Source organism: Python bivittatus, unplaced genomic scaffold (assembly GCF_059951505.1).
Source record: "Python bivittatus isolate LINGU-HERP-01145 unplaced genomic scaffold, Pbiv_v1 ctg000140_np1212, whole genome shotgun sequence".
Lineage (NCBI taxonomy): Eukaryota > Metazoa > Chordata > Lepidosauria > Squamata > Pythonidae > Python > Python bivittatus.
The window spans coordinates 2,199,540-2,213,212 of record NW_028277043.1 but is presented as its reverse complement, the minus strand read 5'-3'; the positions used below and the strand labels follow the sequence as shown (position 1 = coordinate 2,213,212).

At 43.6% G+C, this 13,673-nt stretch overlaps 1 long non-coding RNA gene across 1 annotated transcript; it reads right to left on the bottom strand.

The window, feature by feature from the left end:
* Positions 1-162: 162 nt before the first annotated feature.
* On the bottom strand, positions 163-4,696 carry LOC148216455 (uncharacterized). Its single transcript, XR_015795354.1, has 3 exons — positions 4,604-4,696; positions 2,898-3,017; positions 163-1,237 (listed from the first exon to the last, which is right to left on the bottom strand). It is a non-coding gene; the product is annotated as an uncharacterized LOC148216455 (long non-coding RNA).
* Between the last annotated feature and the right edge of the window lie 8,977 nt (positions 4,697-13,673).

Below are 13,673 nucleotides of genomic sequence, written 5' to 3'. Positions count from 1 at the left end.
TTTTCATTCTCTCTAGCTCTTTTCCTTGGAGGGACTGGGTGGGCAGAATAGATCAGCTGATTGAAATGGGCTCTAATAATAGAATCGTGCAAGTCTGATTGTGCTGGGCTTTCCCTCCTTCTTATACTCCAGTAAATTAGAGAGACATCTCTCTGATCTGCTTCCAAATGTTATCTCATTGCTCTGGACTTAAAAAATGCTTCACACCCTTTTGCGTAGGTAATATTTCCAGCATATCTCTGTCACAGTGAACTTCTTTACCTTCTACAGTATGATTTAATCAGCTTGGGGCTAAATTTAACTTTCTGGTGTTAGTTGACTGACTCAATTACCCCTTTTTTGTGTTGCTATTGACCCACTTAAATGGTTGTCAGAAAAGGGTCCCTGATTCCGCTTTGATATTCCCAAGTGTACCCATCTTTCCACCTCAGTCTTTGACCCTGCTATAATTAGTGGCAACTGTCTGACGTTTGCTTCTGTGTGAAGCTGGATTCTATGCGCAACTGGGAATCCAGTGGATGAGAAACCCTGCATGATGGACAGCTCAGCTGCTATTCCAGGAACACCAGAAAAATCTGTTTTAGAACCTCTGCATTCAACATGGCAAGAATGGAGATGGAAACAAGGGGCTAAATTCTGACTTTGCAGAACTTTAGCCCAGCCATGACGGTCTTTCATCAGTAACATTTAACGGTTGGATTTCCCCGCTCTTTGAAAATAATTCTCATTACTGAATCGGTAACCCCAACATCTCTGTTGATGTAGTTAAATCTAATGAGCCTAGATGATCAATGGCAAGAACTGATGATTGCATGAGTCCGCAAGATCCCCTGAGCAAAATTCTAGTAATCATTCTTATTTTGAGTGAAGTTACACGTTACATATTGCTGAATGCCGACTGATTGATTGATCTGATTCTTTCCCCTGCCCTGAGTAAATCACTGTAATGAATAGTTCATTGAGTGCACTCTCTTGTAAAATTTTGAAGTTTTACTTTAAAAAAAAAATCACACTCTTCTTTGGAAATGGATGATATTAACTTCTTCTGCCTATCTTGGATATCTGATGCTGGACCAATCCTGGGCGCACTACAGGAGCTTACGAAATGGCTTCTCTACCTTGCACAGAGATTTTCAGAGGCTCGGTTTAATTTTCCACTGGGTGGCAGTAGCTGTTCTCCTGCGTGGCTTTCTCCCCTGCAGTGGGGAGCTTGGCAGTATGTGTGAGTTTCCCTCATCTAGAAGAGAAGAAAAAGGGAAAGAACAACATGCTGGCTTTGCAAAACTGGGTAAAAACTGAAACTTTGTGTACATTCATTTCTGGTCCTCCCAAATGGCGGGGGTTTACACAGTGATCATCCTCCCTCTGCATGGAATTTGACTGGGGTCCACAGAGGACCATCTCAAGATGTTTTGCTGCCTTAATAAAGAACAATATGGAGTTTGGTGATGTCTGCTCTACATTCAAAATTAGGAGAGCCCTTAGCCCTTTTTCAGTCTAACCATTTTTTCAGGGCATAAGGTTTTGTGAGCACCAGCTCACTTCATCAGAGGCATGGAGTGGCTAAAATGATGTTGGAATTAAATTGGGATGGGGAGGGAAGAAGGGGGAGACAAAGGCAGGTTATGCAGATGCTGGTTATATGGAAGACCTGATCAACTAGCAAATGTAATGTGTTAAAAATCCATTGTTGTTTGCTGAGACCTTCAGAGATAGCCTGAAAGCTTTTGAGGTACAGTATGTGAGTTCAGCAAATCTCTCACTCGGTTGGGCTGGCAAAGAATCAAAGCATTTCTATCTTCCAGGACACTCCATTACGGATTTCAAAGACACCATCTTGGAAAAGAGAAATTTGGCCAGCACAATTGAGTGAGAGGTTGACGAACCTACCTGGCTTCCCCTCCTTCCTCTCTCCCTGATCCCAATTTAAATCCTAAATCAGTCTGGCCACTCCACTGCATCTGAGCGAATGAGCTGTAGCTGAAGAAAGTGTATGCCTTTTAATCAAATGATAGTTGGAAAAGGGGCTACCAGCCTCCTTCTGATTTTTTAGCTAGCACAGACTAATGCAACATTCTGTGCTCAGAGGTCACTGAGATTGGCAGCTGAATTTCATCTCACCATGGATGACCTACAAAGATAGCAGGCCAGCTCAGATGTTGCTGGGCATGATGAAGGAATGAAAATCATAGCTCCATCACACTGCATTTCCCTGCATCTACTGGCTAAGATGTTTGCTTCTTTCTGCCTAATGGCAAAACAAGCCAGGATTCTTGGGCTGGGCCTGCCACACCTGGGCTGCAAAACTCAAGGCAATAATTAAACACCAGCAAAGGGATGCAAAATTCCTTACCCCTTTCCTTCCATCCAATTGCCCTCTGGAGCTTTGCAGCCCAGAGATGATAGGCCTGTTTTTTGGATGACCTCCCTGCCAAGAGTCTTTATAAATTATGGAGTCCTTATAAATGACATGGACATTTCCATGGGTCTGAAGATGTGCTCCTACCACTCTGGTGGGATGACTGCGAGGTCTAATGCACAGTCATCTCAGAAGGGAACAGGAACAACACACATGGTGTGAAAAAGAGATATGTCCGAAGCATTCCTGGAACTATTTCCAGTGGCAGATAGTCAGGGACTGGCTAGTGACGATATCTATGTACAAATGGAAGTGGGCAACATGCAGCCTTAGGAACATATACAGGCCCACTGGGACCTTTTTCTTTTCTCTATTATTGCTGAAAACTGACAGTGCAATTTCCAGCCTTTGTGGGGAGTACATGAAAATTTGCCTAGCGGAGGCATATAATAATTAAAAGAAAGAAAGGAAATGTCTAAATTTGCTTTCTGAACATACTGATTCACAACTGGTGCCAGATCCTCCCTGCACCCCATACCAGTTGCTGGCCATTTGCACAGAATGAACTTTCTGGCACTCCCAAAGAACTTGGCGGAGTTGATCCGGCAGATTTTGAGTCATCCTCCATCTCTGAGTTGTCTTGATGGAAGGTGCCAGCCTTAAAAATAAATAGAAAATGAACCTGAATGTCAGCTCCAGACAGCCATCTGATGCAGAGCCACAATAAGAGAGAATAAGATAATATCTCTGAAGTGTCTTTCAGGATCAAAGACACCCTGGGCTTACATTGTTTCTCTGTGGTTTCTCCCTTGAGAATCCTCTGATTCCCACTGAGGCGCCCAGCAGCCCATAGGTTGAATCCTAACCATAACACATCCATTTTCAACACAGACGGGTGATGCTAAAGAAACAGCAATAGAAACAAAATCAAGGACCCTGATTGGATTGCCAGTTTTTCAGGTGGCTTTTATAGCTATGCTTGCAAACAATACCTTGAGATGATAATGCATATCCTGTATGCATAATGCATATAATGCATATAATGCATAATCCATATGATGAGCACCTTTGCTTGATGATCTTGCATGCCAGGTCTCTTAAATTTTTCATATAAATATGATATATATACTATATATCTTCAATTTTTCATATAATTATGATATATGACGTATCACATTTATATATAATGTGATATACCTCTGCCAAAACATAGCTACGCATCATAAAAATAGGTGTTTTACTTCTTGAAGCCATTGTTAACCAACTGTAAAAATATACATATGCTTAATTAATATGTATATTAAATTAATATTTGATTAAATTACTAAGGAGAGGCTATAGGCAGATCCATATGGGCATTATATCCCATCCTTGTGGCAATTACAATGCTCATAAAACACATGAACGTTCACGGTGGGGAGAGTGCTTCATTTCTCTTGTGAAACTGATTAAAGAATTACGAGATTGACCAGCTTGGGGTCTCTGTAAAATTAGATTCCAATATTGCTTGGAGCAGAGATGTAAAAAGTGCATCTTAGGGACTTCACAATGCTCACTAGCACCCCCTTTTTGGAGCCAGAGCCTCCCCCAAAATGATGCCTTTTATTTTCATTAGGGGGCAAAAGGCGTGTGTTGAGCCACACAGGTGCTTAAGGCATCTATTTCTCCCCAAACAACTCCTGAAACCCCCTTCCCATATCAGCCTTGGTTCTACCCCTTTGGGAATGCCACCTGTGACATGCCTGGTGCAACCCTCAAGGCAGTAGAAGTTGGGTGCCCCTGGACCAGACAACAGGCAAAGCATCTCTTCAAGGAACTACATCAGTTGTGCAGGGAGGATCACCCAAAGCTGTTCTACTGTCGTTGCAGACACAACATTGAGCAAAACCACTCAAGGTATATTGTCTTGCACGTGGGACAGATGGCACGGCTGTTTGACATGCACCTAGTGAGTTTCATACCCCAAAACGGAGCCAGCGTCCATCTGCCTTTGACTCTCGTTCTAGAATTGGAGAGGCAGATGGTTTTGAAGATGGCTCACAGAGAGGGGAGTCACTCCCCTCATCACAAACTCCTGTGCTGTTAGGAACAGGACGGTGAGATTCAATCCACCTTGCTTTTCTTAGCGCACAGATGCAGGACGGTGGGCAACTCAATCTGCACACACCAGTGCAATTTAGTAATTTTAGGCTTTGAATTTAAGGGTGGTGCTTCCTTCCATGTCTCCTCTAGATGGAAATATACCTTATTTCACTTCCTCCAATTCGTGGAAACCCAGCCTTGCTGTAGTTGTGGTTACTAGTTACTTCTGCTCTTTCTGCTGGAAAGCTCCCTGAAGCACTTCTGCTTAGAAACTTGTTGTTTAAAGGCACAAGAGCAGTGCACTGTAAATAGAAAGATTAAACACCTTTTTCTAGAGAGATAAAAGCCAAACCACATATTCTTGTTTCTAAGAAGTTTGCTTAACCAGGAAAAGAAAAGGCAGCTGCACCAGATCGGGGAGCCATCTGGGCTACTTTCCTTCAAAGCAAAAGAGGTGCAGTGTATATTTGTTGACAGCTGGTCAACATATATTTAAAAGATGATTTTGAACTGGAGTTTGTATTTGATATTGCCATGCAGCCCAGGGGAAACTGAGGTTCTTTTTTAAAATGCTGCAGATAGGTTACTATTTCAGGCAAGATCTTCGTCAGACCACTTCACCGAGCGTGAATTTAGCTCCTGACAGTAAGCCAAACTATATTGAATGTTTGACAAGTAAAGTTGACAGGAGCTGCAGTGAATCATACTGCTTGTTGAGAAAGGTAGAGAGATGAAGGTGTTTGACTGTCAGTTTCAGGACTATCCAACTGGGATTGCAAAATACAACATGATTTGATGGCAGCAAAAAATTTAGAATTTTCTGTATTTCTTTGTTGCCAACGAGTGGACGTCCCGATGTTTGCAGCCCGCTTCTGGTAGCCTTAGATCCTTATTTAATCTTCTTCACTGTATCACCTAAAGGAGTTGTCCGCATTTGCTAATGAACATCAAGAACATCTCCCTGGCAGGAGCTGACAAGATCACTTCTGGCCAAGCAACCTTGGTAAAAATTTCACTCATCAGCAATGCAGTAATATTTTTCAGGCAATCTGTCCTCATTTGCCACCCATCCAATGTGAATTGTTTTACCATCCTCCATTGCACTGCCTGCCCAAGACTTTACCTAATTTTGCTCTGTGGGTCATTTCAAAGTGAAGCCAACATCGCCTCCAGTTCTCGTTTAATTAAAGCCTGTCTTATGAGGGATGCCATATAAGGGTTGCACAAATATGAATGACCACCAGATGGCAGCCAAGGGACGCTACTTTTCCGCCACCTACTGGTGGCCTGGATTTCTGAAGCTCAATCACCAACTACACTCGCACCACGTTCATGTGTGTGGCGGGAGAGATTCAAGTGTGCTTTCAGGCCTTTGTGCAAAAGCCCAGCTGTGGATCCATGCAAATAAATGCCCATTGTTCCTTTTTCCAACTAGTTAGCCTTACCCGTAGTTCGAGTTGTGACAATATGCGTAAATCGCCACGACGCTTTGCAACGCTCTTGGCTTGTTTTCTGGGTTTTGTTCTAACGAAACAAAACGAAATGAAACAAGAAGCCCATTCAGGAGGCAATGCTCCCCTTCAGCTATTTGTCACACTAGCAAGACGTACGGTGCATTCCGAAAGTATTCAGACCCCCTCACTTTTTTCAATTTTGTTATATTGCCGCTTGATACTACAATTCATTTTTTTCTCATTAATCTACACTCAGTACTCCAGAATGACAAAGTGAAAACAGAATTTTAGAAATGCCTGTAAATTTATTAAAAAGAAAAAACTGAAATATCACACGTACTTAAGTATTCAGACCCTTTACTCAGTACTTTGTTGAAGCACCTTTGGCAGCAATTACAGCCCTGAGTCTTTTCTGGTATGACGCGACAAGCTTTGCACACCTGGATTGGAGGATTTTCTGCCATTCTTCTTTGCAAATCCTCTCAAGCTCAATCAGGTTGGATGGGGACTGTCGATGGACAGCCATTTCTAGGTCTCTCCAGAGATGTTCAATAGGGTTCAAGTCAGGGCTCTGGCTGGGCCACTCTAGGACATTCACAGAGTTGTCCCTAAGCCATTCCTGTGTTGTCTTCGCTGTGTGCTTAGGATCATTGTCATGTTGGAAGGTGAATCTTCAGCCCAGTCTGAGGTCCTGAGCACTGTGGAATAGGTTTTCATTGAGGATATCTCTGTCCTTTGCTCCATTCAGCTTTCCCTCAACCCTGACCAGGCTCCCAGTCCCTGCTGCTGAAAAACACCCCGACGGCATGATGGTGCCACCACCATGCTTCACCATTGGGATGGTATTGGGCAGGTGATGAGCGGTGCCTGGTTCCCTCCAGACATAACATTTAGAATTGAGACCAAACAGTTCAATCTTGGTTTCATCAGACCAGAGAATCTTGTTCCTCACAGTCTGGGAGTCCTTCAGGTGCTTTTTTGCAAACTCCAAGCGGGCGTCCATGTGTTTTGCACTGAGGAGAGGCTTCCATCTAGCCACTCTGCCAGAAAGCCCTGATCGGTGGAGGGCTGCAGTGATGGTTGTCCTTCTGGAACTTTGTCCCATCTCCACACAGGATCTCTGGAGCTCAGTCAGCATGACCATCGGGTTCTTGGTCACCTCTCTTACTAAGGCTCTTCTCCCCCGATTGCTCAGTTTGGCCGGGTGACCAGCTCTTGGAAGAGTCCTGGTTATGCCAAACTTCTTCCATTTGAGAATTATGGAGGCCGCTGTGCTCTTGGGAACCTTCAGTGCAGCAGAAATTTTTTGGTAGCCTTCCCCAGATCTGTGCCTTGCAATAATCCTGTCTCTGAGCTCTGCAGGCAGTTCCTTTGACCTCATGGCTTTTGCTCTGATACAGGATGCATTGTCAGCTGTGAGGCCTTCCATAGAGAGGTGTGTGCCTTTCCAAATCATGTTCAGTCAATTTAATTTACCACAGGTGGACTCCAGTCAAGGTGTAGAAACAGCTCAGCAACGATCAAGAGAAATGGGAGGCACCGGAGCTAAATTTCAACTGTTGTTGCAAAGGGTCTGAATCCTTATGCCAATGTGATATTTCAGTTTTTCCTTTTTCATACATGTGCAAGCATTTCTAAAATTCTGTTTTCACTTTGTCATTATGGGGTACTGCGTGTAGAATAATGAGGAAAAAAACGAATGTGAACGATTGTAGTCTCAGGCTGCAACATAACAAGACTGAAAAAAGTGAAGGGGGTCTGAATACTTTCGGAATGCAACGTGTTGGTCGTGCGAGCAAGACGTAGGGTGGCTTTTCTTGCAGAAAAGCAGCGTAGCAGAAAACATTGCAGCGTGACCAGAAAGGAGATCCTGGTCCTTTAAGAGAAAGGACTGCGGTAAATTTCCACTCGCTTGCCTACGTGGCCCGAATTGTTTGCAAGGCAGGCCGCAGAGCATGACGGGAGAGGCCCACCTCGGATCCTTTTCCCACTGTTGCCTAGCAACAGCTTTTGGTATGCAGGTTGTGTGCCAGGCGCCCCGTGGGAGGGCTTTTATCTTCCAGGCCATGTGGCGCCTTTGCGCAAGCAGCGCAGAGCAAAATGCTTCCATGCCACATGTCCCAGTTTAAGGAAAAGTCAGCCGTCCCTGTCCGCAGCGTTTATTAGAGCCGAATCAAATGCCATCACGCAAGCACGTTTTGGAATGGCCCACGAGCATCTTTTCCTTTCTTTTTTTTTTTTAAAAAAAACCCAGTCAAATATTAAGCAAAACTGTTTCAGGGTGCATTGATTGGCATGAAGTCTGCGGTATCTCTCCAGCCTTCTGTTTTCTTGCAAAGCCCTGGCTTGCCATGCTGTCTTTATTACTCTTCAATGCACTCCCATTGCGCTCTTTGCGGGGGATTGCAACATACTTTCCCTTCCCTTTTCTATTTATCTCCACAAAATGCCTCACCAAGGGGAGGAGGCTGCAAATACGGTTCCTTCCTCAGCGTTGGTCTGTGAGCAAATGTGAAATTCTTATCTCTGTGACCTTGCGTGGTGGCATGGCCGTCCTCTCACCATGGTAATGCTTTTCTGGAGAAGTCAAGCCACGTTAGAATATGTTCATTGTTATAACGGCAGCACAGTGCGGTAGCTTTTGGAAGTCGCCCCCCCCAACACACACACACACACACACACACACACACTTTTCTTTATTTACTTATTTCGTTAGCAGGTCTATGCATGTTACCTTTTACATAGCCTATGCTCTCTGTGTTCTCAAGGCACTTCCCATTTAAAACTAGGCACAGAGAAAATAACACAGAAAGGGGAGAGGAATGGAGGCCAAGTAAACAGGAAGGATATGATTGTATCAGTGACTTGTGACTTGGCTGAGTAACGATGTTTCAGAAGTGCTTTCCGACTAGCTCTTATCTCACTGAAAGGCTCCGTCGTGGCAAGTCTGCACGATGACTTGGGGCCTACGCAGGTGAACCCCACCCATTTTTGCAGTCTCTGACTGCAAGCCAACCAAGTTCATCTAGCACAGGATGGACGGGTCATTGGACATGTCGCCGAGATGGTTTTCACGTCTCAGGCAGGAGAAGGAAATGACACTCATTGTAAACTCCCGTCTTAGGACTCCTATTTGCATGTCTCAGAAAAGTCTTCCCTTATGTCCATCCTAAGGCTCTTCCAAAAATGGCGCAGAGCCTGCCTCTACTCATCAGAGGACAGTGTCATCAGGACTTCACAGTTGCAAGATTTCCAGGAATTTGCTCATGCCAGATCTTTGTTGCTGATACAACACATTTCTTATTTCAAGCACTGAGTGTCCCTGCAGAAGCAGCGATCTTTTGCTGGCTACATATTTCTCTTGCTTCCCTTCTCTCTTCCCATAGAGATGGATTCTCGTAGTTTCCGACGCCAGTGAGTCTTTTTTTTTTTTTCACTCTCTTTCCTGGTGAGCTCTTCACGCTGCTCACAACCCCAGGAGGTAGATGCCTCACTTGGAACGCTGTCAGGAATTCTCCGTTCCAGACAGCAGAGCAAAGGCATAAAACATTTGTATGGATTGGCCTTTTACTAGTCACAGTCAAGTCTTTCCCACTGTGCTATATAATTAGCCCCTTTCTATGACACTGCAGATTGCAGGTGGGGCCCCGTGACGGCATGATCCTCGCACTCTTTCCATATGTTCCCCACCCAAAGAAAACTAGCTGTCAGAATAGCCTTTTCCAGATATCTATTGGAGAGTTTGTTGGTATGAAAGAGGATTTTCTAGAGAACTTCTCCCACACCCCCAGATGGTTCGTCCCATATCGAACGAAGTCTCTGGGTAAAATAAAACACTGCTGTCAGGGTCAGGGCTCAAAAAACAACGGATGACTTTTTCCACTTGAAAATTGGATTAGGAAATCTGAACTTTTCCTGCCTGGCTAAACTAGTGCTTTCATTGCTGGAGGTTGGAAAGAGAATTCTTGCACCACGCTGGCTGTGCAAGTTTTACGAAGCCCATCCAGTTAAGGCAGAATCGGATGTCTCTGCTTAGAAAGTGTTTCCAACCCTTACTTAGCTTGATATTAATAGCTCCGGTTGCATTCAGGCCTTATTAGTCTTAAAGCAGTGTACCAGTCAAACTTGTCGAGCTGGATTAGGAGTCAAATAAAGCTATTGGAAAGACACTCAACCTGTAGTTTAAATAGGCTAACGTAACTCTGTCCTGGGTGGGGTTCTTCCTTATGCTTAGTCTGCTAAGATAGAGTCCACATTGGAAATTGGATGCACCAGCTGGGGATAAACTGTACAGCAGATTGCAACTAGCACCAGTATCAGTTTATTTGTTCAGTTTATACTCGCACATACATACACAACATGAAAATAAAATACTAATATTGCAGAGTTCATTGTGCTCCACAAAAGGGAATTGTATTACGGAAGTATGGAGTTATTCAAGTATCAGCTCAGGTCAAGATTCACTTAATAGCTTGTTGCAGATTCAATTTCCAGACTTATAATACTGCACGAGAAATCCAGACAGAAATGGGATGGTACATGTATTAGCATGTACCAACATTCAGAAAGAACGGGCTTTCAATTTTTACACAATTCTTCCTCAGAGGAGGGAGGAAAGAGAGAAGACATTAGTAAGGGGCACGAGGGGAACCTTGCTTGCCACATTTGACTATGTAAATGCAGTGATTAATTTCTGACATTTGTATTTTCAAAGAATTTGTAGACATTGCTTTTGTTCCAGCAAATTTTCAGGAACCCACAGATCTCCCCCCACCCCCCAGGAGGAAAATAAGTTACAATGCAGTCCTGTGCATGGCTTCTCAACACTTTCATTGCATTCAGTAGGAATGCAATGATCAAACAGCTACTTTGAGGTTAATAATTGCATCAAGAATTAATTGTGTCCTGTACTGTAGACAAAATGTTGGTTATGCCATCCATTTCAAGCTCTTTTCTTCCTATTCCACCTAATTTCTGGAATCAAAGTTGGTTGGGGATAAAACCCTGCTTCTTAGTGTGGGGTGGTTGTAGAGATCTTCACTTTTAGACACATTTTATTGTGCAAATGTAATATCTTTAAACAACAATTAATATATTGCCCTCAGTCATGCCTGAGTACCGTTTTAGTCGGTGATAAATAAGAATGGGTCTATCTATGCCACAGGGCATTTTGTAGGTTTTCAGCTTAGAAGGATGCACAAACCCTCCAATTTTGGGTTCCCATGTGTGAAATTTCCCCTGTGTGAGCCATGCCCACACCTGCCCTGTCTTTTATTGAGAAATCCAGCTTTAGCTGGATGTGCGAATTCAACAGTCCCAGCATGTTTTCCTCTCTCTGTAGTCATTCACAAGGTGATTCTTGGTTGTACTCTGGGTTACTCCCTATTCAGTTTATGCTTTTTAATTGTGTTTGTTCATTTTGCAAAAATCATGCCATTGAAGACCCCCCATGTCCAGAACGATTCTGATCCTCAGGGCCGTGGTAAGCACAAGTGAGAAACAAATATAGGAGTGACTTTGTAGACAAGTTCAACTGCATAAGTAAACAGCGCCCTGATTTGTGGGGTCTGTTAGAAATCAAACTATCGCCAAGCTTTCTCCTATACTGCATGCTCTCCACCAAAGGTTCTTTGCCCTTGATTTGAAAAGCCGGGCTTGTCAGCCTCTTGAGTCTGTAACTGGGCCACGGATTCTGCCCATCCCTAGAAGGTGTGGTGGAGGGACGATGTTGTTTTCAAAGCTTTCATTGGCTAGACTGAGGATGGAGGAAAAAGGTCATTGCTGCACAGGCTATATTTAGTGTACACAGATGTGGGAGGAAGCAGAAACAGCAAGGCACTTGTTCTGGTTTTCGGTGTTGCTAAATGTGAGCGGGGTATTCCCCCCCCCACAAAAGAAACCTTCAGGTTTTCTGCCCCTAGAAAAACAACAAACACAGGGAAGAGAATCTGAACTCACAGTTCAACACAACTTTAATCTTTTCTGGCCCTGAAAAATGGACAAGAACGTGTTCCCACTTCTCCCAGCAGTGATCGGTCTTAAGGGCAGTGCAAACTGGCTGCTGTCGCCTTGCAAAAAATAACTTTTGGAGTATGCAGGTGGTTTTGTTCTTTTATTTTTTTAATGTGTACAGATTCAAGTAGACCCTATTGCCTCGTTTAGACTCTCAGAAAGAGATGAATATTTTTATCGGGTAATTCTAAAGGTTAGAGCTCAAATAGAGGCATTATAGCAGGAGATGCTGCTGCGTGCACTGTGGAGTTTGGTATGCAAAAACAGCAGTGTTATTATTTATGTATGAATATAGTTTTTATTGTATTTTAATTGTATTTTAATTCATATTTATTCTTGTTTTTACTGTAAATCGCCCAGAGACGCTCCTTAGTGAGAGGGGCAGTGACCGAATTTGAAAAATACATAAATAAATACATAAATAAATAAATTTACATATGGCATGGGAGCTCTTTTCAGAGGGAAGGAAAGACAATAGTTTAATTATCATTCACGATATAAAGTGCCCTGCAATGAAGAGCAGGAAAAATCTGATCCCACAGTATGTACAGCTAGCAAAGCTGGACTGTTTTTTCACTGATCTCATCCTCTGATCATGCATCCTTGATGCGAGGAATACATCACAAGTCTGGGGTTCCTCCAAGAGTGTCCGCTGTGGTGGTTGCTGGTGTGTCCAGCCATTTTATGCCAACGAAATGTACATGAAATGGGTCCCAGAGCAGAAGGTTACATACTGAGTAGAAAGTGGAAGGATGGGCAATACGTGGATAATAAAAGGATAAGCCTTGGAAACATCTGTAAGACCATTTCTGGAGCTGTCTATTCATGCAAAGAAATATAGCAGTAGGCAATTTGTGCTTGGGGAGTGAGGTAAGACCTGGCTTACTTCAGCAGATTCTTAACAGTGTTTTGGGGTCTTCAGAGGATTCCAGTGTCTATCTGAGGTGGTGCAGGGAAAGTGAAGAAATGCAGCATCTCGCTTGGTTATCCACAGTGTGTGATTGTCTATGGCTCGTTGTTAAGAACAGGGTTGCAAGCTGAATCCCCATTCCTCTTAATACAGGTGAAAGCATACTTCCAGATATGGGGGAAAGCTTTTGAGTGGATCTTCTCCTCTCAGTTGGGAAAGTAAGCTATTTTCTTAAGCAGTCTGTGCTCCCTTCCTCTAGGGGTTAAGGTATCGGACTGTTCGTAATGGGGCAAGCTGGCTCCTGGTAGTGGCGGTGTCGTGATTTGTGCTCAAGATATATATTTCAGGACCATCAGATCATGCCAGATACTATCAGTTTGTGCAAGAGGTCGTCTAGCCCACAGGCTCTTGGTTGGGTTTCAATCACCTAGGGTTTGGCCAGGAATGAAGAGATGAGGCTGAATCAGACAGAAGTAAGCAGTTAGTACTCTCAAAATAATCCCAGGATGTATTTTGTGTAAAGCTCAGATGAATCTCATCCCTTCTACTTGATCAAGGATGCTCTATTTTCATTTTTATTTAGACCCTGAGATGCTTTGAGCACAGTCATGTTTACATGTTCGTACATCTACAGATCATGCAGAGAATTGTCAGCCAATCGGGATGTGCTGCTTCTGGCCAACAGCTGAGCAGAAGGAATGATCAGCCATCCAGCTACCTATTTTCCAGCCAGAAACTAAATGCCTCACCCCATCCCCTTAGATATGTGCTTAAGCACACATCTGTTCCTCCTCTTTACAAAAATAAAGGAGAATGTACTTCTGTGCTTGCTCTAGGGGTTTATCTTTGTTGCTTT